Raw genomic sequence first — 27,901 nt, 5'->3', positions numbered from 1 at the left:
AAAACTGTAGCTGCCATTATGATGTGCAGTGATGTTTTCTAATGACTGTAAGTCTTGAGCTATACAAAGTATTTCAATGGTTGGAATCTGCGCTTATGGATGATATACCAGTTACTATGGTAATGTAATTAGTTACTATGGTAACCTACGTCACAGCAGGTCAGATGAGGCACCAGGCAGTGTGGTCGGAAAGCGTTTCCACAGACGCGGAAGGAGGTTTTCACAACAAAGTTCTAAAGCTTAGTGATATAGCAGGTGAGTTTATTTTGTACCCATTGCGATACACAAAATATATCTCAATATTTCGCCATAGCTTTGAATAACACTTGATGCATATAATCACAGCAGTATGATGATTCTATGTGTCTACATTAAAACATTCTTGTTCATGCTGCATCAATATATGTTCATTGTAAACTTTCATGCAGAGAAGGAAATCACAATTAAGTCAATTGACCAAAAGTGTATTTATTAAACAGCTACTAAGCAGTGGCACAAACGTTCATGTCATTTCCAAAACAGAAAGTGCAAGATTGTCAGAGACCTTTTAAGTGTCAAATAAAAATGAGCTGCATGATAGGAAATCAAATAGTATTCCTCCTTCGCTATGTGGTAGGTTACTACAGACGTTTTTAAATTCTGTTGTTGAATATTTTTTTCATATGGTGTTGATCTGGAAATGTTTGCCTCTCCATTTTGATGATGTGGGCGTGTGGCACTGAAAGGAGATGTTGACATTCCAAGTTTCAAACACACTTTATTCTCTAGCAGGTGACTTTTCAAATGATGCTACATATTAGCAGTGATGCTACTTTTTATAGCAGCGCTTCAGCACCACACTTGACAAATTACGGTTGTCTGTTCGACATATTCCCACTTGAAGACAAACCACCGCCAGACGATGGACTCCCTGCTGTTTTTCTTTGGAATTACTTCTTCCTTCATTTGCACCTTCTTTCTCGCGTAGTACCACACGCATGGCTCACAGCATCACAGCTAACGTTACCCATGCTGCTTCCTCTCTGCTGGGCGAGGGCGTATACGTTTTTGAGGTATGACGTGACAGTATGTGACGTGTGGAAGAAAGTGCGCTTGTCTGTGAGAAGGAGAGACAGGAAAGAGCAAGGAGAGCCTGTAATGTAATGCCCGCAGTTAATGGCAACTGTGTGAGAACATATACTCGAATATCACGATATAGTCATTTTCTACAAACCCCATTTCCATATGAGTTGGGAAATTGTGTTAGATGTGAATATAAACGGAATAAAATGATTTGCAAATCATTTTCAACCCATATTCAGTTGAATATGCTACAAAGACAACGTATTTGATGTAAAAAACTGATAAACGTTTTTTTTTTGCAAATAATCATTAACTTTAGAATTTGATGCCAGCAACACGTGACAAAGAACTTGGGAAAGGTGTCAATAGATACTGATAAAGTTGAGAAATTCTCATCAAACACTTATTTGGAACATCCCACAGGTGTGCAGGCTAATTGGGAACAGGTGGGTGCCATGATTGGGTATGAAAGCAGCTTCCATGAAATGCTAAGTAATTCACAAACAAGGATGGGGCGAGAGTCACCAATTTGTAAGCATATTGTCGAACAGTTTTAGAACAACATTTCTCAACAAGCTGTTGCAAAGAATTTAGGGATTTTACCATCTACGGTCCATAAAATCATCAAAAGGTTCAGAGAATCTGGAGAAATCACTGCACATAAGCGATGATATTATGGACCTTTGATCCCTCAGGTGGTACTGCATCAAAAACCAACATCAGTGTGTAAAGGATATCACCACATGGGCTCAGGACCACTTCATAAAACCACTGTCAGTAACTACAGTTGGTTGCTACATCTGTAAGTGCAAGTTAAAACTCTGCTATGCAAAGCAAAACCCATTTATCAACAACACCAAGGAACGCAGCTGTTTTTGCTGGGCCCGAGCTCATCTAAAATGGACTGATGCAAAGAGGAAAAGTGTTCTGTGGTCTGACAATTCCAAATTTCAAATTATATTTGTAAACTGTGGACGTGGTGTCCTCCGGAATGAAGAGGAAAATAACCACCTGGATTGCTATAGGCGCAAAGTTCAAAAGCCAGCATCTGTGATAGTATGGTGGTGTATTAGTGCTCAAGGCATGGGTAACTTACACATCTGTGAAGGCACCATTCATGCTGAATGGTTCATACAGGTTTTGGAGCAACATATGTTGTCCTCCAAGCAACGTTATCATGGACGCCCCTGCTTATTTCAACAGGACTATGCCAAGCCACATGTTAAAAGAGTGCGGGTACTTTCTTGGCCCGTCTGCAGTCCAGACCTGTCTCCTATCGAAAATGTGTGGCGCATTATGAAGCGTAAAATACGACAGCGGAGACCCCGGGCTGTTGAACGACTAAGACGCTACATAAAACAAGAATGAGAAAGAATTCCACTTTCAAAGCTTCAACAATTAGTTTACTCTGTTCCCAAACGTTTATTGAGTGTTGTTAAAAGAAAAGGAGATGTAACACAGTGGTGAACATGCCCTTTCCCAACTACTTTGGCACGTGTTGCAGCCATGAAATTCAAAATTAATTATTTGCAAAAAAAAAAAAATTAAGTTCATGAGTTTGAGCATCAAATATCTTGTCTTTGTAGTCCATTCAATTGAATATGGATTGAAAATGATTTGCAAATCATTGTATTCCGTTTATATTAACATCTAACACAATTTCCCAACTCATGGAAACAGGGTTTGTATATCGCACAGAGACAAACCCGCGATACAACGTGTATATCGATATATGGCCCAGCCCTAGGTGACATTCATATGTTGTCAATATTCAGTGTTTTATTGTTCATAGAAAAATGTAAAATTCCATTATGTTTTTTAAAGGCATACTGAAATGAGATTTTCTTATTTAAACGGGGATAGCAGGTCCATTCTATGTGTCATACTTGATCATTTTTTGATATTGCCATATTTTTGCTGAAAGGATTTAGTAGAGAACATCCACGATAAAGTTTGCAACTTTCGGTGTTAAGAGAAATGCCCTGCCTCTACCGGAAGTTGCAGACAATGACGTCACACGTGTGGGGGCTCCTCACATATTCACATTGATTTTAATGGGAGCCTCCAACAAAAAGTGCTATTCGGACCGAGAAAATGACAATTTCCCCATTAATTTGAGTGAGGATGAAAGATTCGTGTTTGAGGATATTGATAGCAACAGACTAGAAAAAAAAGTGGTAAAAAAAAAAAAAGTAAAAAAAAAAAACAAAAAAAAAAAAAAGCGCGATTGCATTCAGACGGATTCCGATGTTTTTAGAGATATTTACTAGGATAATTCTGGGAAATCCCTTATCTTTCTATTGTGTTGCTAGTGTTTTAGTGAGTTAAATAGTACCTGGTAGTCGGAAGGGTGTCTCCACGGGTGTCTTGACGCGCAGTGTTTCAGGGGAGTCGACGGCAGCTGTGGACGGCACAAGCTCAGCTTTTCTCCGGTAAGAACTGACTTTTTAACCACAATTTTCTCACCGAAACCTGCTGGTTGACATGTGGTCGAGATCCATGTTCTCTTGACCGCGCTCTGATCCATAGGAAAGTTTCACCTCCAGGAATTTTAAACAAGGAATCACCGTGTGTTTGTGTGGCTAAAGGCTAAAGCTTCCCAACTCCATCTTTCTACTGTGACTTCTCCAATACTAATTGAACAAATTGCAAAAGAATCAGCAACACAGATCTCCAAAATACTGTGTAATTATGCCGTTGGAGCAGACGACTTTTAGCTGTGTGTGTGTGTGTACAGCGCTCATATTTCCTTAAAACTCGTGACGTCTTGCGTACACGTCATCATTACACGACGTTTTCAAGACAAAACTCCCAGGAAATTTAAAATTGTAATTTAGTAAACTAAAAAGGCACTATTTGCATGTGTTGCAATGTTAATATTTCATCATTGATATATAAACTATCAGACTGCGTGTTGCGTAGTAGTGGGTTTCAGTAGGTCTTTAAAGCGGTCTGTCATAACGTTTTAAGCATTTAATCAGACATTAGTTTGAAGTTTTGTATTAGTGTTCCTAAAAATAGATATACCTGCCCCCAGACACATTTTTTTTCTCTAAATGTGGCCCCCGATTCCAAATAAATGCCTAGGCCTGTTGTAGAGTCAATATGTAAAAGTTATGGTAAAAATTAACAAGCAAAAAAAATAATAATAATGCTATTATTAATATTAATCTTCCTACTCCTTTGCAGACATGTTGTGTAAACGTAACAACGTGATGTTAAAACAACTAATGCAATTAGCAATTATTGTCTATTTAAGAGTTTTAATACGAACCAGAGGATGGGCTCGATGGTGTTATTTCTTCCGGGTTGAGGCAGTGAAGGGAGGGATGAGCAGTGATGCTGGATGCTTGTGTGTTCCCTCCGTACATCAGCAGCCGAACTCTCCCCTCCTCCCCGCTCTCACACACTAGGACTCGGCCAGCTAGAGGCAGCCGCGAGGGACGGAGCTCAGCCAGCCGCGCACTCCTTTCCCCCTTCTCCGTCGCATCTACGGTCCACCTACTAACCCCGATGGATGTCCCAACCCATAGCTACTTGAGACGTCGGACCACGGCCGAGTAGACGTTCTTGTCGGCCTTACGTCACGCTCCGTTTTCCATGCCGTAAACGGGTGGTGTTGGACGGCAGAGAGACGGAGAGGAGACTCGCTCCCCCTTGTTAGCAGGGGAAGCTAACCTTGCTAGCTAACTTTAGCCGCAACACTTGGTACCCTGCAGGACTTTCGTGGCTAGCCTGAGGTGGACTCGGTGCGGCCCCGTCGCTCTTTTAAATTAAGGTAAGCGAGGTTTATATTTTTTTTCTAACAATCAACCTTGAGGTTGTCCCAGCGCCAGGCTGCTTGTGACCGGTGACATGTTAATAGTAGTCGCGATCAGGCGCTATGGCAGCGGGGTTCTTGTTGACAGAAGCACGCAATTAGTTAACAGAGATACGAAGTGAAAATAAGCAAATTCCCTCACTCTTAATCTGCCTATAATAACACAAGTGACGGACTTGCTTGGACCCTTGGGTACTTTTTGCACCACATATTGGCAGCCATTTCTCAGCATAAGATGCAGATTTGTCATGGGACATTCACCCAATTATAGTTGATGATAAAAATAAAAATGCATGTTTCTCTGCCGGGACCTATTTGTTGTGTATATACAAATGTGTCTACTGTACAGTTCCACGTTTGATGGATATACCGATAGGTCAAGTTATATTCTTCAATTTCAATATCGATCTGTGCTCGGCAAGTTTGCCTTCCGGAAGATAGGTATCGATACAAGAAAAGGAAAATATTGGATTTAAGAATGGCAGACTTTGTTTGAAGTTTAGCACTTTGAATCATCCATTCATCTTCTTCCGCTTATCTGAGGTCGGGTCGCGGGGGCAGCAGCCTAGGCAGGCAAGCCCAGACTTCCCTATCCCCAGTCTCTTTGTCCAACTCCTGCCGGGGCATCCTAAGGCGTTTCCAGGCCAGCCGGGAGACAGTCTTTCCAACGTGTCCTGGGTCTTCTCCGTAACCTCCTACCGGTCGGGTGGCATCCTGACCAGATGCCCGAAACCACCTCATCTGGCTCCTCTCGATGTAGAGGAGCAGCAGCTTTACTTTGAGCTCCTCCCGGATGGCGGAGATTCTCTCCCTATCTCTGAGGTAGAGCCTCGCCACCCGACAAAGGAAACTTATTTCGGCCACTTGTACCCAAGATCCTGTCCTTTAGGTCATAACCCAAAGTTCATGACCATAGGTGAGGATGGAAACGTAGATCGACCGGTAAATTGAGAGCTTTGCCTTCCGGCTTCACCTCAACGGATCGATACAGCGTACGCATTACTGAAAATGCCGCACCGACACCGCCTGTTGATCTCACGATCCACTATTCCCTCACTCGTGAACAAGACTCCAAGGTATTCAAACTCTTCCACATGGGGAAGGGTCTCCTCCCTAATGGCATTCCACCCTTTTCTGGGCGAGAACCATGGACTCCAACTTTTAACGATAATGATGTTATATTTCACATTCACTCTGCTTGGATTTTGTTTTGCTAAAAAGTTACTGAATCAGTTTTAACTCACTGAATTATTTCAGATCTTATTGTTAAACAAACAAAAAAAATGTCACTGAATTGTATGGCAATCATAAGTTCTGAATCAAATTTTATATTTATGTGAGAAAAATTTACCAGGATCCACCTCGTTATTTTTGGGCCTTTCTTGCTCGATTTAATAACATGGCATGCAGTCTGATCACCTGACACTGTTAAGACAGAAGTAACTGACATTTAACATCCATTCATCCTTTTCCCATACAAATTTGTCTTAATGAGGGCCACAGGTGAGCTGGAGGAACCTATACCAGTGGGGTACATCCGGAACTGGTCACCAGTTCTTCATGGGGCAGATATGGTCAAACACTTATTTACACTCCCATTTACACCCAGTGGACACTCAATGACACTATACCGACCTCCATGTCCAGTTTAAAACCTGTCAGACAAACATTTTTGTAGCCAATTCCTGGAAACACTCAAGTTCTTCTGTTGTATAGAGGAACTTGAAACACTCAAAACACATTGGCAGATCATTGCATTGACATTTTAACTTTGCTAGCAAACATAGAATAATTGGTGTTCTTCAAGTCATTCCTGTAAGTCCTCTCTTTTTTGGCAGTTACAATCATTTTTCATAATTTGATGTATGTAACCCAGGTGGTGCTGTAGCTTGTTCAATTTAGATGCAGTCAGTAGTCATATTTAACTTCTTTAGTTATAGTAATAGTGTTCGTCAAGGTTCTCTTTTGTTCATCATTTGGACTTCAACTAGGGGACGGCATGGCGCGGTTGGGAGATCCCCACCTTCTATCTACCACGTCACGTCCGTTGTGTCCTTGAGCAAGACATTTCACCCTTGCCCCTGATGGGTCGTGGTTAGGGTCTTGCATGGCAGCTCCCGCCATCAGTGTGTGAATGTGTGTGTGTGTGTGTGTGTGTGTGCGTGTGTGTGCGTGTGTGTGAGTGTGTGTGAGTGTGTGTGCGTGTGTATGTGTGTGTGTGAATGGGTGAATGTGGAAATAGTGTCAAAGCGCTTTGAGTACCTTGAAGGTAGAAAAGCGCTATACAAGTATAACCCATTTATATAAATATTCAATGTTGAGTTCATACTTCAGTTAAAAACATATTTTTGGGTAAAAACAGCGGAGTACTTCTGTTGCTCCGACAAAATAAATAAATCAAAATCAAATGTCTACTGTAGAGGACGCTGGCTCTTCGGAATATACAAAATTAGGCTCGTAGTGAAGGGAGAAGTCTGGCTGGTCCACTGGTCGTTAGCTTAGCCCCCAAACCAATCTAGTAGATTACCCCTGATGTACATTCTCAATTTAGCCTAACATGCATGTATTTGGGATGTGGGAGGAAGCATGCAAGAGTAAACCCATCATGCAAGCACAGGACGTTAACAGCTGTAATAATCTATGGAAGTTGGGAAATTGATTCACTGTCATCATAAAGCAGAGTTGATGAAGATGTGACAAGGAGCCAGTCAAATGAATCTGTCATGTTGCTTAAAGAGAGGTGCATCTATTATTTATCACAAGTGTGTGTCTGTGTGATGCTGGAGGGAAGGACCTGTAGCAATGCCAGCTTTGATCACATTCTCAACATTAGGTCAGCAATAAATATTAATATTAATGATGAGGATTGTTTTAAGATGGGGATGCAGATTCAAAGGTTGTTGAATGTGTGATTTGTGTCTGTTTTACACTTTAAACTTGAGTTAATGCCACACAAAGAGGAAATGAATCAGGTTCCTCATTTCAAGGCTGTGTCGTTGCTATGATGCGTTTCCTTTGCGGCCCGTGCGTTGACAGTGTGGTCTGGCTTCAGCACTTTTTTCCTTCTGTGTGTTTTTTAGTATCACCAATCTGTCATACAATAGAAAGTTTTTGCGGCAACCTTAAAATTCACCAGATGTATGTCAAAGATATTCATCATACTAACCACATATTGCGGAATCTCCAAGGTCAAACAAAGACTTCCAAATCACCCATCTAATTTGAATTGATGGAAACAGTAAACATTTAAATAGGTTCTATAGTCACACTGTTGCCAGCATTAAACATGCAGTGACAAATATCCGATAAAAAAATTGCATTGTAAGTGGACATACAGTAGGGACCTATGAAATCCATTTAATTTTTTCCAAATTTCGTTTTATTGTTTCCCCAAATTCCATTAAACATTTTTAGAATTCCGTTTTTTTTACCTTTTACATTCATTGTTCCACAATAGTGTGCTTTTGCTAAACACAATGTAATAAAATGTCCAAATGCAAAAATCTTTTACATTTTATTAGTGCAATACAATACTACATTACAATACAGTATTTTTGTATCCGTATTTTTCAGCCACTCAACCAAATTGTATATTGATGTAGATGCCCATATATGTCCCTACAGATTTACTTTACAAAAGATAAGTATGGGATATTTCTCTTGTTACCTTATTTCTATTTGACTCTATTAAATGTTTTGATATATTTAGTGTTTGACGCAGCTGAACCGCGCTAGAGGGGATGAAAAGAAAAAGAAGACAGAGGGTGAAATTGTGGGAAGCAGAGAAGGACAAGACAGAGAGAGACAACAAAAACAACATAACTACATCAGCAAATATGACAGTACAAATATGAGAACAGTAAAAATATAGAAACAACTCATTGGTGAAGTAAATTGTAATAACAAAGTATTGACAATAACCATTATTGCACTACAATTGAAAGAATAATAATACAAATAGAAATAACAATATTGATATTGAGTATAACAATATTTAGAGGAGCAAACTATATTAACCTTTTACATGATTATGGTTAAAAATAGGTTAAACTTTGGCAGTGTGCCTTTTTTTGTGTGATGTGGGTGTATAAGTGTGATTGTGTACATGTGCATGTATGAGTATGTGTTGCCTGAACTGGTTTGTATGTATGAGTTTATGTATGTATATGTGCATGTGTATGTATGTATGCCTGGATGTATGTACAGTGAATGTATCTGCAGTGTATTTTGTATGTAATTATGTATGTATGTGAATGCGTATGAACATATCTATCTGCGTATGTACTGTATGTATATATGCGTTCGTATGTACTGTATGTATGTACAGTATGTATATTTGTTTCCCAGTATGTGCGGTAGCCAAAGCACAGCCCAGTATTTTTAGTCAATGCATTATAATCAAATTATTTTGTAAGATGAATGTACCAGTGTGTGCTTTATGTACAAAACCCAAAACCAGTAAAGGTGGCACATTGTGTAAAATGTAAATTAGAAAAGAATACAATGATTTGCAAATCCTTTTCAACCTATATTCAATTGAATATATTGCAAAGACAAGATAAAATTTTGATATTTTTTGCAAATATTAGTTCATGTGGAATTTAATGCCTCTAACGTGTTGCAAAAAAGCTGGCTCAAGTGGCAAAAATGACTGAGAAAGTGGAGGAATGCTCATCAAACACTTATTTGGAACATCCCACAGATGAACAGGCTCATTGGGAACAGGTGGGTGCCATGATTGGGTATAACAGCAGCTTCCATGTAATGCTCAGTCATTCACAAACAAGGATAGGGCAAGGGTCACCATTTTGCAGGGGTGTACCGGTACGTGTATTTGTATTGAACTGTTTCGGTACGTGGGTTTCGGTTTGGCACGCGGGCGTACCAAACGAGTTAGTAAGTCTTCACAAGCTGCTTTGCTTTCTGCCTCTGTCTCAGCAGCAAGCATTGTACCACCCACACAACCATCTGATTGGTTACATACACAGCCAATCAGCAGTGCGTATTCAGAGCGATGTAACAGCCAATCAGCAGTGCGTATTCAACGCGCATAGAGTCAATGCTTCAGCGTCGAACAGATATTCGTTTAGCAGGGGAGCAGCGGACTCTCCCCAAATTATACTAAACACTTCTAAGTCAACTACTTTCTAAACATCACTATGAGCCCGTTGACCTTCCAGAAACTTAAACTGCTCGCATTTCGGGCTTGAGGTGAAAGCTAATTAGCTTTTAGCGTAACATTAGTTCATTTTGGTGTGTGTGTGTGTGTGTGCGCGTGTGTGTGTGCGTGTGTGTATTAGGGGCAGCAAAGCCCTGTCTGTCTGTTATTTCATTGAACTCCATGGTGTTCAGGGATAATAGTCTCTCCTATTGCTATTGTATTATTGTTTTTAGCTATAATTACATTAATAATTAGTAATGTAGCAGCCTAGTTTTGAATGGCAGGGTCCATGCTATCACATGTTGATAAAAATATAACATTTACATAATAAAAGTCCACTGCAGGCTTCCCAAATGCTTTAATAAATTAAGCATGATGAGTTGACTTGAAATTGTTTAATGTTGCACTTTTTATATGTAAAAGAAAGGTTTTGTCATTTTGAGGCATTTTAATGTGGATTAACGTGGGCAGAATTATTATAGTGTTCACAATGTTAAAAGGATAAAGCCATTATTTACAAATTTGGTAAATAAATAACCAAAATATTTATATTTTGTTGTTTTCTTACCATACCGAAAATTAACCGAACCGTGACTTCTAAACCGAGGCACGTACTGACCCGAAATGTTTGTGTACCGTTACAACCCTACCATTTTGTGAACAAATGTGTGGGCAAATCAGTGTGTAAGGGCTATCAACAAATGGGCTCAAGAACACTTCAGAAAACCATTGTCAGTAACTACAGTTTGTCGCTACATCTGTAAGTGCAAGTTGTGCTAAGTGAAAGCCATTAATCAACAATACCGAGAAACTCTTTGTTGGGCCCGAGCTCATCTAAGATGGACTGATGCAAAGTGGAAAAGTGTTCTGTGGTCTGACAAGTCCATAATTCAAATTGTTTTTGGAAACTGTGGACCAAACAGGAAAAGAACCATCCGGACTGTTCTCGCCGCAAAGTTCAAAAGCCAGCATCTGTGATGGTACGGGGGTGTATTAGTGACCAAGGCATGGGTAACTTAAACATCTGTGAAAGCACCATTAATGCTGAAAGGTACATACAGGTTTTGGAGCAACATATGTTGCCATCCAAGCAATATCTTTTTATTGTAGCAAGACAATGCCAATTTTGCATGTGTTACAATAGCGTGGCTTTGTAGTAAAAGAGTGCAGGTACTACACTGGCCTGCCTGTTTTGTAGACCTGTGTCCCATTGAAAATGTGTGGCGCATTACGTATGAAGTTTAAAATACGACAACAGAGACCCTGGACTGTTAAAGAACTTAAGCTGTGCATCAATCAAGAATAGGATAGAATTACACGTGAAAAGCTTTAAAATTTGGTCTCAGTTCCCAAATGTTTACTGAGCATTGTTAAAAGGAAAGGCCATGTAACACAGTTGTAAAAATGCCTCTGTACCAACTTTTTTGCAATGTGTTGCTGCCTTTAAATTCTAAGTTAATGATTATTTGCAAAAATAAATTACGTTTCTCAGTTCTAACAATAAATATCTTGTCTTTGCAGTCTATTCAATTGAATATACGTTGAAATGGATTTGCAAATCATTGTATTCAGTTTTTTTATTTACAATTTACAGAACTTGCCAACTTCACTGGTTTTGGGTTTTGTATATATGATGATCATCATCTAATTTTCACACTCACACAACATGCGTTTGTCTGTGGATACGGTTTTAGTTCCTGTTATAAAATCCGCGTGACATTATCTAATGTTTTGAAAACATTTTATGACAGAAACTAATGTTTTTCAATTCAAGACTTGTTTGACTTTCATACAGCAGTGGAATGCGTTCACTCAGCTGCTCTATTAGTTGTTGTTGCACAAAAAGACGTCTCTGGGTAGCTAGGATACCAGCGGATCAATGTCTGCTCCACCGAGCGGGTGTCTGATTTGTAGGCTGGAGTTAATGTTGCTGTGGCTAGACAAAGGTGAAGCCATTCCCGCAAAACAGTGCCTTACAGCCGGTCTAAGTTCAAGCCACGACTCCACTGCCGCTGATTGTCGTCGCCTCACCTTTTAGTCCAACTTAAGAGTCTCAAAATGTAGTAACTTGTTTGACGAGCTGCAAGTGTCTCTAGATTAAGTTTACTGTGCCGCCACTTTTTTTTTCTATTTTTCCTATTTCCCCTTATCTTCTTATTCTCTAGTAAAACAGGTGCGTCTCAACCACCACAGTTACGATGTGAACCACCGCCAAGTGTCGTTTGTTTAATGACATACTTTTTAATATTATTAGCCTTACAGGAGAATCGTATAATGCTGTTAAATCCTTACAAAATGTATCACTCTTCCTGTGTTTCTGATTACTTTAAAATGTTGTTTTTGTCTTGTCTGATCAATATTTTAACAATATCTAATAAGGTTTAACAGTTCATGTATTCATAACCGAAAGATTTTCAGTTTGGTACAGACAATTTCCAAGTGCTTATACGGTACACATTTAGTGAAGGACAGAAAGTGTGCCCTTAGTTATCATCTAAATCAAGCCTGGGCAATTATTTTGATTTGGGGGCCAAATTTAGAGAAAAAAAAAATGTGCCTGGGGGCCGGTATATCTGATTTTTAAGAACACTAATACAAAACCTCACAATAATGTCTGATTGAATGCTAAAAACGTTATGATGGACAGCCTTAAAGAAAAATGGAATGGAATTTCAATCTTTTTTACTGAATGAGACACCCAGAATGTACACGAAAATAAAGAATGTGGGATTTACAATATTGACCATTAACGATAAAACACTGAATATTGACATGGTATGAACGCCACACCCCCTCTTGATCAACATATTTTACAATCAAGCGAAACACAAAATTGCAACAAACAGAGCTAAATATAATCGCGAAAAAACGCAAAAACAAACTAACAACCCGCATTTCAGGCTGGCCTCTCTGGAAACACTCTGTGGAAACGCTCCACACTGCTTGGTACCTCATCTGAGCTGCTGTGACTTAGATTACCATAGTAGCTAATTAGATTACCATAGTAATGCAAAAGAGCAGATTCCAACCATTGAAATACTTTGTATACTTCAAGACTCTCAGTCATTTGAAAACATCACTGCACATCATAATGGCAGCTACACCTTCCATCTTAAAGATCCAAAATAATTATTTGGGAATGTCCGGCGGGCTAGCTTGAAAAGCCTAACGGGCCGCATGTGGCCCTCAGGCCTTAATTTGCCCACGTCTGATCTAAATAAAACAGTGCAGCTTTTAGCTTGCAAGAGTTGTGGCTAACGGCAGTGCCAAGGATTAGCCAGGAAGTCTTAGACAAACTGAACAGTCCAGTTGCTATCGAGTTAACATACTGAGAGTGTGTCAACATTGTTCAGTAGAAATGGTAACTGTGGTACAAACTGAAAGTTCCTTATTGGATGACGTGCAACATTAATAGTTTCCAACTTGTTGAACTATTGATGTTGCACTTCAGCCAAAAAGGAACTTTCATTTACCTAAAAATAAAATAATTATATAGTTCAAACTGCTACCGAACCATGTTGACGGCGTATGGTTTCATCCCTAATATCAAGTTGTAAATCGGTGGGTGCTTTGGTTTGTCATTTATGGTAGTTTGATGAATTTTGTATTGCTCTTAGTTTGCCAGGAACAATAGGTCCATTCTGGCAAATATCTCCAGAGAGGAGGTAGCAGCATTCCCGCTACTCTGTGTGCCAGCGAGGCTCGCGTTAGTTTAGGATTGGGTTTCCACAGCCACCTGGAGCTCGCAGCACAGGAATGCCATTGTTCCCACTGTGGGACTATAGCAGGATCAAAACCACTTGCATGCTCACAACCAACCAGACCGATGAAGAGCACACGCACATTGTAGCTGCTGCGTAATATTTCAAAGGGTTATCATAAATTTCGGCAGGCTTGAGGCAAAAGGAAATGACGTGTTCAGAAATGAAACTAGGCTGTCCATTGGTCGAGGAATAGTCTGCAGTACATTTGACAAGCTGTTTAGTGGTTTCATTTATCTAAAAATGAAAGGCAAAAGTTGTTTTTGAGGGTCTGTGCTTAAAATACTTTGAGGATTTTATTAGCTAATGCTGTCAATGTGACTACACAATTATGTTCCCCTTAGGCATTGGTCTTAATTTCTAGACTTTTTGTTGAACAAGCCACGCGTTGATTAATGTTGGAAAGAATCAGCGGATCATCTATTAGTGAAAATATGGATCCTGCCAATTTGTAATACAAACCCCGTTTCCATATGATTTGGGAAATTGGGTTGGATATAAATACAAACGGAATACAATTACTTGCAAATCGTTTTCAACCCATATTCAGTTGAATATGCTACAAAGACAACATATTTGATGTTAAAACTGATAAACGTTTTTTTTTTGTTGCAAATAATCATTGACTTTAGAATTTGATGCCAGCAACACGTGACAAAGAAGTTGGGAAAGGTGGCAATAAATACTGATAAAGTTGAGGAATGCTCATCAAACACTTATTTGGAACATCCCACAGGTGTGCAGGCAAATTGGGAACAGGTGGGTGCCATGATTGGGTATAAAAGCAGCTTCCATGAAATGCTAAGTAATTCACAAACAAGGATGGGGCGAGGGTCACCAATTTGTAAGCAACTTGTCGAACAGTTTTGGAACAACATTTCTCAACGAGCTATTGCAAGGATTTTAGGGATTTTACCATCAACGGTCCGCAAAATCATCAAAAGGTTTAGAGAATCTGGATAAATCACTGCACGTAAGCGATGATGTTACGGACCTTTGAGCCCTCAGGCGATACTGCATCAAAAACCAACATCAGTGTGTAAAGGATATCACTACATGGGCTCAGGAACACTCCATAAAACCACTGTCGGTAACTACAGTTGGTCGCTACATCTGTAAGTGCAAGTTAAAACTCTGATATGCAAAGCGAAACCCATTTATTAACAACACCCAGGAACGCCGCCTGCTAGGCAGGCGGCCCGAGCTCATCTAAGATGGACTGATGCAAAGTGGAGAAGGGTTCTGTGGTCTGACGAGTCCACATTTCACATTATATTTGGAAACTGTGGACGTGGTGTTCTCCGGAACAAAGAGGAAAATAACCATCCGGATTGTTGTAGGCGCAAAGTTCAAAAGCCAGACTCTGTGATGGTATGGGGGTGCGTTAGTGCCCAAGGCATGGGTAACTTACACATCTGTGAAGGCACCATTAATGCTGAATGGTCCATACAGGTTTTGGAGCAATATATGTTGTCATCCAAGCAACTTTATCAAGGACGCCTCTTCTTATTTTAGCAAAACAATGCCAAGCCACGTGTTACAACAGTGTGGCGTCGTAGTTAAAAAATGTGGGTACTATCCTGGCCCGCCTGCAGTCCAGACATGTCTCCCATCGAAAATGTGTGGCGCATTATGAAGCGTAAAATACGACAGCGGAGACCCCGGACTGTTGAACGACTAAAGCTCTACATAAAACAAGAATGGGAAAGAATTCCACTCTCAAAGCTTCAACAATTAGTTTCCTCAGTTCCCAAACGTTTATTGAGTGTTGTAAAAAGAAAATGTGATGTAAAACAGTGGTGAACATGCCCTTTCCCAACTACTTTGGCATGTGTTGCAGCCATGAATTTCTAGGTTAATTATTATTTGCATAAAAAAATAAAGTTTATGAGTTTGAACATCAAATATCTTGTCTTTTTAGTGCATTCAATTGAATATGGGTTGAAAAGGATTTGCAAATCATTGTATTCCGTTTATATTTACATCCAACACAATTTCCCAACTCATATGGAAACGGGGTTTGTAGCAGACAACTTCACTCAGTTTAATTAATGTTGACGGATTCCCCACATAACTGACTGACACTGACTGTTTATCTCAGTGTTTGTCACATCATTAATTTGTGTTCCCTGCTGCTGCTGATAAGTGTGAGGATGGGATGCTCGTCACAGCCCCCCACTCATGGTAGGTGGTGTGAGGCGGAGTTGAAATCACTCTTCTATGAGGATGTGTCTCCACTTTGTATATCCTGTACCATGCTTTAACAATGTGGCAAAGGACAAGGATGGTGGAAAAAGTTTGTCACCTTGCTGTAAACTTGCTTGAAGATTAACGAATGGAAAGTTGTGTGCCCAGGTTGTTAGTGTGATCATTGCTTGTCATTGTGTAGACACGTTCCTCCTGAAAGCCAGTGTTTTTTTTTATGGTACTAGTGCCTCATAGGTTGTACAGTACCATTTAGGTTTTCATGCTTAAATTACGTAAGTTTTAGTGCAGGGGTGCCCAAAGTGGGGTCCGCAGGTCAAAAGTGTGTTGCTGAGTCATTTCATTTGGCCAGCCAAAAGGTGGCTTCCCAAATGTATTACGTATTCACCCTGACATTTTTAAAGCTCACACAATCATCAATGGCATGTTCACAAGATAAATTAGTTTGCCTCTGTCCAACGTGACAATTAACACTACCTTATACAGGGCAGTAGGGAGCTAAACTCCTCACTCATGTGTTGTGGCAGTGTGGTCAATATTACGTCATCACACAATTTGCATAATAGGTGATTATGCATTAATTTTCTTTAAACAGCCTAAAAATGCAGTATGTCATACATACATTTAATAACAAAACCTTGGTTTTCCACAGATTGCCCATTTACTTGCAACAATTGCCTTGAGGCAAAACGTTTAGGCACCTGTCGTTCTTTAGAATGTATGAAGTGTTTTAAGTGCATAGGACACGTTTCTTAGTGTGATAAAGAGGGTTGCAACTAAGGACTATTTTGATCGTCAACTTTTCATCAACTATCTCAACGATTTGACAACTAATATGATTTGAAGCGTCCACCTATTCAGTGACACTAATTTAGCCATTTTCTTTTAAACTAAGCTTAATATGTTTGTTTTAACTCATAATAGATATATAGATAGAGATGATTACTTATTCAGCTTATCAGGCTGCTACAAAAATAAAACAAACTTTTAAAACGTTGTCCAAGCAAGGACAGGCAAATGTAAAAAGTATCATATTTTTATGTGAACAAAGGACAGTCAGAATAGCAGCAATTAAACTACAAAACAACCCCCCTCCAAAAATAAAAGTGCATTTTGTGACGATGATGTGTTTTAAAACGCTGCACACATGATATAAACAAAGTTTACCTAAGGGACTTTGACTAGAATGGTAGTTATTTTTATTTTTAACCGTTTTCTCCATTGTTAGGTAGCTATAAGCTAACTGCTGTCTCATCTGACATGTCTTCCCACTTAAAATGCTCCCACATGACAGATGTACTGCCATGAAACGCAAGGTCAACTTTCATAATCGACCAATTTATTCATGTTTTTGATGTGTTTGGAGTGAAATGTTTTCTCTCAGTGTGTGTTGAAGTTGCCACAGATGTTTTTTGCTTTTTGTTGCGCTGACTCGGCATGTTCGTTTAGGTTTGGAAAGCACAAAGAATGTTGTCACCAACCATTATTCACAAATTAATTTGTGAATTAAAAGCAAATTTTATTTTTGCTTTTTGTGGACAAATTGTTGTACCCCTAGTGTGAAAGCTGTGTGGAGTGTGTTACAAGCTTATAAAACTTAAAATGCAAATAGTAATTATAAAAATCATGAAATAAATGAAAAGTAAACCCAACTTTGCAAATACTCGCCTCCCACGGGGGAGTCCTACGATATTCAAGGACACACTGCACGTTATTAATTAGGTACATTTTCACTGTTCGTTTTGTAGAAGAAGTTTTTTTTTTTTTACTCAACTGCAGAAAGTATTAAGGCAACAATGTTTAATCAATCAAAGTTTATTTATATAGCTCTTGGTCACAAGTGTCTCAACGGGCTGCACAAGCCACAACGACTTATTTGGCTCATCAGGGTAAGAAATAATTCAACCTAATGGGAACAATGACAAACCTCGGAGGGGACCGCAGGTGAATAATGATCTCAGATTCGGTGGGGGACAAAATGTAACGCATTTTAGCGATATTACGGAGATTAAAAAGAAGGCTGTTTTAGTAACACTCTTAATGTGTGACTCAATTGAGAGAATTCAGTCAAGATTCTTTACCAAGTCACTTTGTGTAATTGTTTGGTTGTCAAATGTTAAGGTGTTTTTATTAGATAGGTTTCGGTGTCTAACAGGACCGATAATAAACATTTCCGTTTTCTTAGAGTTAAGATTCAAAAAGTTGATGGACATCCATTCATTTCATATAGACACGCCTCCAGGTGACTACAATCTGGTGTGTTTGCTAGCATTTTCCATCCATCATCCATTTTCTACCGCTTGTCACGGGGGATGCTGGAGCCTATCCAAGTTGCATTGTAAATCAAAGCGATTCCTTCACCCTTTTTAGGGGATGGGCAAAATGTGCATTCTTATTGTTAGGAGGAGATGCCTCGTTAAGTGGGAAAAATTTATCAGGTTTAAACCAGGTTTCGCTGAGACCAATGATGTTAAGATTATTTTCTCTAATGACCTTATTAACTAATAACGTTTTCAATGATCTGATGTTTAAAAAGACCATATTATAGGTAGTGGGCTATTTTGCGGAATTTTTGTTAATGGTATCCATAGTAGTGATATTAATAACGTTACGATTATTTTGTGTAGTGCGCCTTAAATAATTTTGATCACATCTAGGAATTGATATGACAGGAATCTTCAGATTGTTTGCTTGGTGCTGCGATAGATTGAACGCGTCATAATTTGCGTGTTTACCTTTCGCACAGTCACTACAGAAAACCATTATGTGAGTTGTGTATTATTCTATGAGAAATGCTTATGTGTGTAAGAATTTTCCAGTCTTGCACTGGTTAGTTAACTGACTCCTCACCCGGACTAACAGACACTGTAATTCCCTGTGTCTGAGCTTGCTCTTGGGTTAGTCAAGTGTGACTCAACCAGTAATCTATGTTTATAGACAGGGTGAAGGCCGTCCCTCATCAGCATTTGTATTTATTGTATGTATTTCTATTCATCCATTTTCTACCGCTTGTCCTTTCTGGGGGTGCGGGGGGTCGCTGGAGCCTATTTGTACACAAGTATTTATTTTTACACAATTGTTTTTATGATATTAAATAGGGGTTAAATACAAATAAAAATAATAATTTTAAAAATTATATTGCAGTATTTTTAAGAAATACTGTATGGTGTTAGGGTTTTGAATTGTAACTATTTCTAAAAATTTAGACATAAAACAAATTGTATGAAAACCAAAGCAATGTTTCCATGTAAATCCAATATTGTTCATTCCAGACACCCCAAAATATTTGCACAACCCATGTTACAGTGACTTATTTCTTGAATTCAGTAGTCAGTATTTTGCAGTTGTACTCTATAAAATAAACAAAGAGACTTAGTCACCAACGTGTGGGAGTCTTTGTCAGGGTGTTTTATTCCACAGAACAAATAGACTAGTATGTTACATGAAAAGTTTGGCTTTACAATAATTGAGACCGGGCACAGGTTTTTTTTAAAAGCCTAATCATACAAAAAAAAGTATGTGGTGGGAGGATTTTTGTATTAAGTATTTTTGTACCAACAACATTGAAGGACACACCCCAGCTACATGATACATGCAACACTTCCTGCGCCCTTATTATGATAACAAGTTAGATTGAAAAAAAACAAACAAAAAAATATACTACTTGGTTTCGGGTACCTGTAATTGTGTCTTGACACTGAATGTTGTTAGCACTTTAACTAGATCAGATAGTAGAATAACTGTGATTCTACTCGTGGACTGATCTTCTGCTGATTTGGAAACAGATGAATGAAGCAAGATAACCATCAGCATCATCTCAGGGTTTTTTTCCCTCTAGTTGGTGGATTTGTGTTGTGTGTATGCGTGTGTATCCTCTGTTTTTCCTCTGGGTCATGTCAGGGATAGAGTTTCATAGAAGTGGGTCAGCCAATGCCACCAGGGAGCATTTCTAGCTCCCTCCTTGGCTAGAGCTCACTACGGCCAATGTAAACATTTGCATCCTAAGTTATTTATGCATATAAGCTGCCCCTTGCTATACGATATTTTGCTATGCATTGGTTCTTTTTTTTGTTCACATGACCTGACCGTATGTTGCTAGGATGATCATTGCATAGCTGTGAAGGTAAAACTTATAATGAAGTTTTTTTGGGCTCTGTTCACCAATGATTTGTTGTCAGACTGTCTCAACTAGATGGACACAGTGTCCCTGTTAGCTTAACATGTAATCCTTGATTTGAAAATAGTTAAAATGCTAACCAGAATTTGGTGTCAAATAGTGTCTCAAAGCAAATCATTTCAGTAGTATTTTTTTATGCCGAGGAATACAACCGTGAAGACAGAACCAAAGCAGATGTCAATAAGTTACGTTAAAATATTATCGAAGGCAGGTAAAAGCTGTGGAAAGCTATCAATTCTCCAATAGACCAGACCGCTTGTACTAGGGACTTTTGATTGATTGATACTTTTACTAGTAGATTGCACAGTTCAGTACATATTCCGTACAATTGAACACTAAATGGTAACACCCGAATAAGTTTTTCAACTCGTTTAATTCGGGGTCCATGTTAATCAAATCATGGTACAAATATATACTAACAGCATAATACAGTCATCACACAGGTTAATCATTATAGTATATACATTGAATTATTTACATTATTTACAATCGGGGGGTGGGATGAGGAGCTTTGGTTGATATCAGTACTTCAGTCATCAACAATTGCATCAACAGAGAAATGGACATTGAAACAGTGTAGGTCTTACTTGGTAGGATATGTACAGCGAGCAGAGAACATAGTGAGTTCAGATAGCATAAGAGCAAGTAAATACATTAGAAGTACATTTGATTTTTTAAATTAGGTTATTTATAATCCGGGGAGATGGGATGTGATTGGAGGAGGGTATTAGTAAAGGGTTGAAGTTGCCTGGAGGTGTTGTTTTAGCGCGGTTTTGAAGGAACTTACTTTTACACCTGTTGGAAGTGCATTCCACATTGATGTGGCATAGAAAGAGAATGAGTTAAGACCTTTGTTAGATCGGAATCTTGGTTAAACGTGGTCTGTGGAGCTCCCCCTGGTGTTGTGGTTATGGCGGTCATTTACGTTAAGGAAGTAGTTTGACATGTACTTCGGTATCAGGGAGGTGTAGCGGATTTTATAGACTAGGCTCAATGCAAGTTGTTTTACTCTGTCCTCCACCCTGAGCCAGCCCACTTTGGAGAAGTGGGTTGGAGTGAGGTGTGATCTGGGGTGGAGGTCTAAAAGTAACTGGACTAGCTTATTTTTTTCGGATGTTTGGAGTCTAGATTTGAGGGTTTTGGAGGTGCTGGGGTATCAGGAGGTGCAAGCGTAATCGAAAAAGGGTTGATGAGATTTCCCGCTAGAATCTTCAATGTGCTTTTGTTGACCAGAGAGGAGATTCTGTAGAAGAATCTCGTTCTTTGGTTGACCTTTTTGATTACATTGGTTGCCATTTTATCACAGGAAAGATTAGCCTCTAGAATGGAACCTAGGTAGGTGATCTCATCTTTCCTGGTGATAACAATGTCACCCACTTTTATAGTAAAGTCACTGACTTTCTTAAGGTTAATATGGGACCCAAATAGGATGGATTCCGTTTTACCTAAGTGTATTGATAGCTTGTTGTCAGCAAGCCAGGTGCAAATTTTAAGGAGTTCAGCACTGAGGATTTGTTCCACCTGTGACTTGTCCTTGCCGGATACCAGCTGGGCCGAGTCATCCGCAAACAGGAAAAATTCACAGTCGCGTGCTGATGGCATGTCATTTATGTATAGTAAGAACAGTAAATGTCCTAGTATACTGCTTTGGGGGACTCCACAGCTTACTGAGAGGGGAGGGGACACGGTGCCGTTCACCTCTACCACCTGTTTCCTCCCCTCCAAGTAAGATTGCATCCAGCTCGATGAGGTTTTATCGAATCCGATTGCTCTGAGCTTATCCAACAGTATAGTGTGGTTGACGGTGTCAAAGGCCTTCTGAATGTCCAGCACGACCATGCCGCAGTATTTGCCCGCGTCCACCTCATGTTTGATGTGATCGGTCAAATAGAGAAGGCATGTGTCAGTGGAGTGGTTAGTTCTAAAGCCGGATTGGAATTTGTACAGTTATTAGTGTCAGAGTTTGTTGGTGGCGAACCCCAAGATGCAGAGAAGGAGGCAGGCATTGAATAGGGAAACATAATTTAATTAAAATACTAGAACAAGAACAAACAAAAAGGGTACTAACAAAAAGCGCGCACGAGGCGGATAACAAACTAAAAGAGCTAGCATGGGAGCTGGAAGATAACAAGCCTAGTGTGGAAGCTAGCAGGAGAACAAGAACAAACAAAACGGTACTAACAAAAAGCGCGCTCGAGGCGGATAACAAACTAAAAGAGGGAGCTAGCAGGAAACAGAAGTCCTTACTTGTAGTACGAAAACAAAACGGAAGAAGGGAACAAAAGACAGTAAACTACAAACAGCTACCGAAATATAGCTTACCGCTACGCTGCAATGACAAGACAAGACAATACACGACACGACACAACAAGAGTGACAATAATCCAGCACTGACCGGAAGACAAAGCAGGTAAAAATAGTAGCGGGCTGATTGACACCAGGTGTGGCCAGGTGCCAATCAGCCGCAGCTGAGGGGGAACAGCGCTCAGGGAGAAAGACAGGAAACAGACAAAATAAGAGCACTGACAGGAAATACTACACACACAGAGGAAAAAACTAGAACACAAACAAACTGTCAGGGGCAAGCCTGACAATTAGTGTGTAGCATTCTCTTCCTGAATCTGTGTTTCCTATACATGTTTTAATTAGTGGTGGATCTTAACGATTAGTCGATTACAAACCCCGATTCCATATGAGTTGGGAAATTGTGTTAGATGTAATTATAAACGGAATACAATGATTTGCAAATCCTTTTGAACCCATTTTCAATTAAATGCACTACAAAGACAAGATATTTGATGTTCAAACTCATAAACTTTATTTTTTTTTGTAAATAATAATTAACTTAGAATTTCATGGCTGCATCATGCGCCAAAGTAGTTGGGAAAGGACACCTTTTCTTTTAACAACACTCAATAAACGTTTGGGAACTGAGGAAACTAATTGTTGAAGCTTTGAAAGTGGAATTTTTCCCATTCTTGTTTTATGTAGAGCTTCAGTCGTTTAACAGTCTGGGGTCTTTGCTGTCGTATTTTACGCTTCATAATGCGCCACACATTTTCGATGGGAGGCAGGTCTGGACTGCAGGCGGGCCAGCAAAATACCTGCACTCTTTTTTTACAAAGCCCCGCTGTTGTAACACTAGGTCTTGCTGAAATAAGCAGGGACGTCCATGATAACGTTGCTTGGATGACAACATATGTTGCTCCAAAACCTGTATGGACCTTTCAGCATTATTGGGGCCTTCACAGATGTGTATGTTACCCATGCCTTGGGCACTAATACACCCCCATACCATCACAGATGCTGGCTTTTGAACTGTGCGCCTATAACAATCCGAATGGTTATTTTCCTGTTTGTTCTGAAGGACACCACGTCCTTTTTTTCCAAATATAATTTGAAATGTGGACTTGTCAGACCACAGAACACCTTTCCACTTTGCATCAGTCCATCTTAAGTGAGCTTGGGCCCAGCCAAGCAGGCGGAATTTCAGAATATTGTTGATAAATGGGTTTGGCTTTGCATAGTAGAGTTTTAACTTGCACTTACAGATGTAGCGACCAACTGTAGTTACTGACAGTGGTTTTATGAAGTGTTCCTGAGCCCATGTGGTGATATCCTTTACACACTGAGGTTGGTTTTTGATGCAGTACTGCCTGAGGGATCAAAAGTCCGTAATATCATCGCTTACGTGCAGTGATTTCTCCAGATTCTATGAACCTTTTGATGATTTTACGGACCGTAGATGGTAAAATCCCTAAATTCCTTGCAATAGCTCGTTGAGAAATGTTGTTCTAAAACTGTTCGACAATTTGCTTACAATTTGGTGACCCTCACCCCATCCTTGTTTGTGAATTACTTAGCATTTCATGGAAGCTGCTTTTATACCCAATCATGGCACCTAACTGTTCCCAATTAGCCTGCACACCTGTGAGATGTTCCATATAAGTGTTTGATCAGCATTCCTCAACTTTATCAGTATTTATTGCCACCTTTCCCAACTTCTTTGTCACGTGTTGCTGGCATCAAATTCTAAAGTTAATGATTATTTGCAAAAAAAAAAATGTTTATCAGTTTGAACATCAAATATGTTGTCTTCGTAGCATATTCAACTGAATGTGGCTTGAAAATTATTTGCAAATCATTGTATTCCGTTTATATTTACATCTAACACAATTTCCCAACTCATATGGAAACAGGGTTTTTAGTTGGATAATAAAGCGTACACATATTTAATGGCTCTAATTTTTCTATGAACTTCTAAATGCAGCCTAAAATAATTTCAGGAATGTGCTTACTAACAACAATGGCGACTAATTAATTCATGTATATGTATATTACTGTAACTGTGTTGCTCATTCAGCTGTTACAAACATTTTTAATGACTATTAAATTGTCTATTTAAAATAAAAGGAAAAGCAAATTGCTATAAAAAACAATTAACTTTGTTTATGTATTAAAAAACCATTAAAATAGCAACAATAAAAAAAAATCACAAAATCTTACTTTCTTAAAAAGAAATAAAGCACTTTGTGAGGATGTTAAAAAAGCTGCACACTGTTATATTGACTATTGATTAACTATTGGCAGTTTAAGCATTCTGTTAGACTCTGTGTGTAGAATTGTATATATTTGATCAATTGTATGTTTAATCTTATGATACCTCCGCACTGCACACGCATGTGGTTCACATTTGTTATTGTGCCCTTTTTTATGACATTTCAAATTGACGCTGCTTCAAAAAGTACTCTAATTGTGTAGACAATGTTTAGCTGGCTGACTATGGCCTAAAATGATAGTTGAAATTATTTTTTACACAACTTCGTCTGATTGTTTGCTAATTTACTGGGCTTAGAACGCGTCCTTCCCTTCAGATGTCAGACATCATACCTCCGCTTTAAATGCTCGCGTATCACAGATGTACTGCCATAAAAACAAGGTCCGCTTTGCAAAATGAGCAAGGTATTCATGTTTTTAACAAGAATAAGAGAAAATGTTCTCACACCTTAGATGTTATCACTGGCAATGTTATTGTGAGTGGCGGTGCTGACCCGCTTCTGCTCGGGAAAACACGAGTGATAACGTCACGACTATTGTTGACAAATATAATTGTCTGCAACAAATTCTATTGTCAACAATGTCGACTAATCGTTGCAGCCCTAACACATAACACACCTTCTCCAAGATGGCGGCGCCCGGATGGGCTGCGGCTTGCAGAAGCTCTTGGTAGAAATGGAACATTTGGCAAAAAATACCGGGCAATTCTGCAAATTTCATGGCTGGCTTACAGCGTGGACACTCTGTCATCACGTACGACCGCCAGACAATTCTGGATGTGGATAGAGCGGGCCGTTTTGGACTGAAATACGCGTGCATGTTGGACCACCTCGCGAGCATGGGAATACTTCGCCGGATACATCCAGCGGCCTTTGACGCAATGGAGTATAGTAGCAGCGGAGACCGTTAAAGGAAGACACGCAAGCGGTGTGATCGAAAGCAGAAGCGCAGATGCCGAGCGGGGCTAACAACAGAGCAAAAGGCAAATCCCTACAAGAACACCGCTTCCTTCCATCCTGAAGCTGGATTCAAATGGAAGAAGCAAGCCTACTAGTCTGGGTGAGAAGTCAGTTAAATTAGAACACGTTTTTTCTGGTATGACTGTGTCAGAGTTGGACATGCGTTCTACTGAGGTGGCAAATTATGATGCGTTTAGTTTATCGCAGCACCAAACAAACAATCGGAAAATTCCCGCCATATCAATTCCTAGATATGGTCGTAATTATTTTAAGTACACTACGCATAATAAATGCAACATTATTAATATTGCTACTACGGATAATTTGATCAAAAACTCCTTAAAACAGCCCACTACCTGTAATATGGGCTTTTTAAACATAAGATCATTGTCTCCCAAAACGTTATTAGTTAATGAGTTTATTAGAGACAACAATCTTAACGTCATCGGTCTCAGCCAAACCTGGCTTAAACCAGACAACTTTTTTGCACTAAATGAGGCTTCTCCTCCTAACTATACGAATACGCATATTGCCCCTCCCCTTAAAAGGGGTGGGGTGGGGGGTGTGGGTCGCACTAATATACAACAAAAACTTTAACCTTAGTCCTAACCTAAATAATAAATATAAATTGTTTGAGGTGCTTACTATGAGGTCTGTCACACCACTGCCTCTATACCTGGCTGTTATCTACCGCCCCCCAGGGCCCTATTCGGACCTTTTCAATGAATTCTCAGAGTTCGTTCCCCACATATGCGGTCCTCTCCAAGGTTTCTCATAGTCATCATTGTCACTGTCACCGACATACCACTGGGGTGAGTTTTCCTTGCCCTTATGTGGGCTCTACCGAGGCTTTTTTGTGGTTTGTGCAGCCCTTTGAGACACTAGTGATTTAGGGCTATATAAATAAACATTGATTGATTGATTGATTGACCTTGTGTGTTATGTGTTGGGGCAGGGGTCTCCAACAAGTACCTCATGAGCTACCGGTAGCTCACCAGTTTATTTTGAGTAGCTCACCAAAGGGTCACAAATGGCTTAAAACCCTCAGTATTTGTATAACTGTTCAATTCAAGCTTTATGCCTCAATTCCATGACAAATTACTGCAAAATAGCAATACAATTTAAATTTTGCCGGTGATAAAAAACAAACAAAATCATTTATATTTGTCAAACTAGCTAAAATATTGACTAAAAAAATAACTACAAAGAAATTCACTCTCAATTTAAGATGCAGATGAAATAAATGTTTTTGTTAATTATTTAATTTAAAATGTGAGTTGCGGATACCCCCATTTTGTAAAAGTAGCTCTCAAACCAGTTTTGAAGACTAATCAAAGCAATCTAGGTACTTTTTTAATTTTTTGAATAAAAAAAAGCAATTTTATAAGTTGAGACTTTTGGATACTCGAAAATAAAAGTGCAGATCGTAACACATGGCACACTGACAAAGCTTAACCTTTTGTTACTATAACAATCTACATTATTATAGTATGCCTCTCTTTCTTCCCCTCTATTTATCTGCTTTTTTTGTATTTCAAGTTATCATCACATATATGTATTGTTGCATCTGAACAATTGTATTGTTGATAATAGAGGTAATTATTGTTATCAATCATTATCAATAGCACCTAGCAACACCTACTCAGTGGCCTAGTGGTTAGAGTGTCCGCCCTGGGATCGGTAGGTTGGGATTTCAAACACTGGCCAAATCATACCAAAGACTATAAAAATGGGAGTCATTACCTCCCTGCTTGGCACTCAGCATCAAGGGGGTTAAATCACCACAAATGATTCCCGGGCATGGCACCGCTGCTGCCCACTGCTCCCCCTCACCTCCCAGGGGGTGAACAAGGAGATGGGTCAAATGCAGAGGCAAATTTCGCCACACCTAGTGTGTGTGTGACAATCATTGGTACTTTAACTTTAATAGTACTATTTCTATTAGTATTTGTATTGCTCCATTTGAAGTGTAATAATGTTCATTGATATTTCTGTATTATTATCTATTTCACTCACTGCTTCTTTGCTATCACTTTTGTACATATCCTATTTGCTGATGTTGTTCTATTATTGTTGTTTTTGTTGTTATTGTTGTGTTTGCTGCTGTTGTTGTTGTGGTTGTTGTCATCTCTCTGTCTTATCCCCCACTTGTCCCCACAATTTCCCCCCCGTCTTTCTTTTTTTCTCTTTCTATCCCCT

General features: G+C 39.3%; 1 protein-coding gene and 1 long non-coding RNA gene across 2 annotated transcripts in view; one reads left to right on the top strand and one right to left on the bottom strand.

Annotated features, from left to right (window-relative positions):
- Positions 1-452: 452 nt before the first annotated feature.
- Positions 453-4,923, bottom strand: LOC133561968 (uncharacterized). Its single transcript, XR_009808810.1, has 4 exons — positions 4,337-4,923; positions 3,529-3,695; positions 3,398-3,463; positions 453-1,096 (listed from the first exon to the last, which is right to left on the bottom strand). It is a non-coding gene; the product is annotated as an uncharacterized LOC133561968 (long non-coding RNA).
- Positions 4,364-27,901, top strand: part of galnt1 (UDP-N-acetyl-alpha-D-galactosamine:polypeptide N-acetylgalactosaminyltransferase 1) — a 148,000-nt gene continuing 124,462 nt past the window's right edge. The window contains exon 1 of the mRNA XM_061915712.1: positions 4,364-4,840. The gene's annotated coding sequence lies outside the window, so the exon portion shown is untranslated. The remainder of the gene's footprint in view (positions 4,841-27,901) is intronic.

Source organism: Nerophis ophidion, linkage group LG11, assembly GCF_033978795.1.
Source record: "Nerophis ophidion isolate RoL-2023_Sa linkage group LG11, RoL_Noph_v1.0, whole genome shotgun sequence".
NCBI classification, from domain to species: domain Eukaryota; kingdom Metazoa; phylum Chordata; class Actinopteri; order Syngnathiformes; family Syngnathidae; genus Nerophis; species Nerophis ophidion.
The sequence above is the reverse complement of the archived record's forward strand: the minus strand, read 5'-3'. Positions and strand labels throughout refer to the sequence as shown.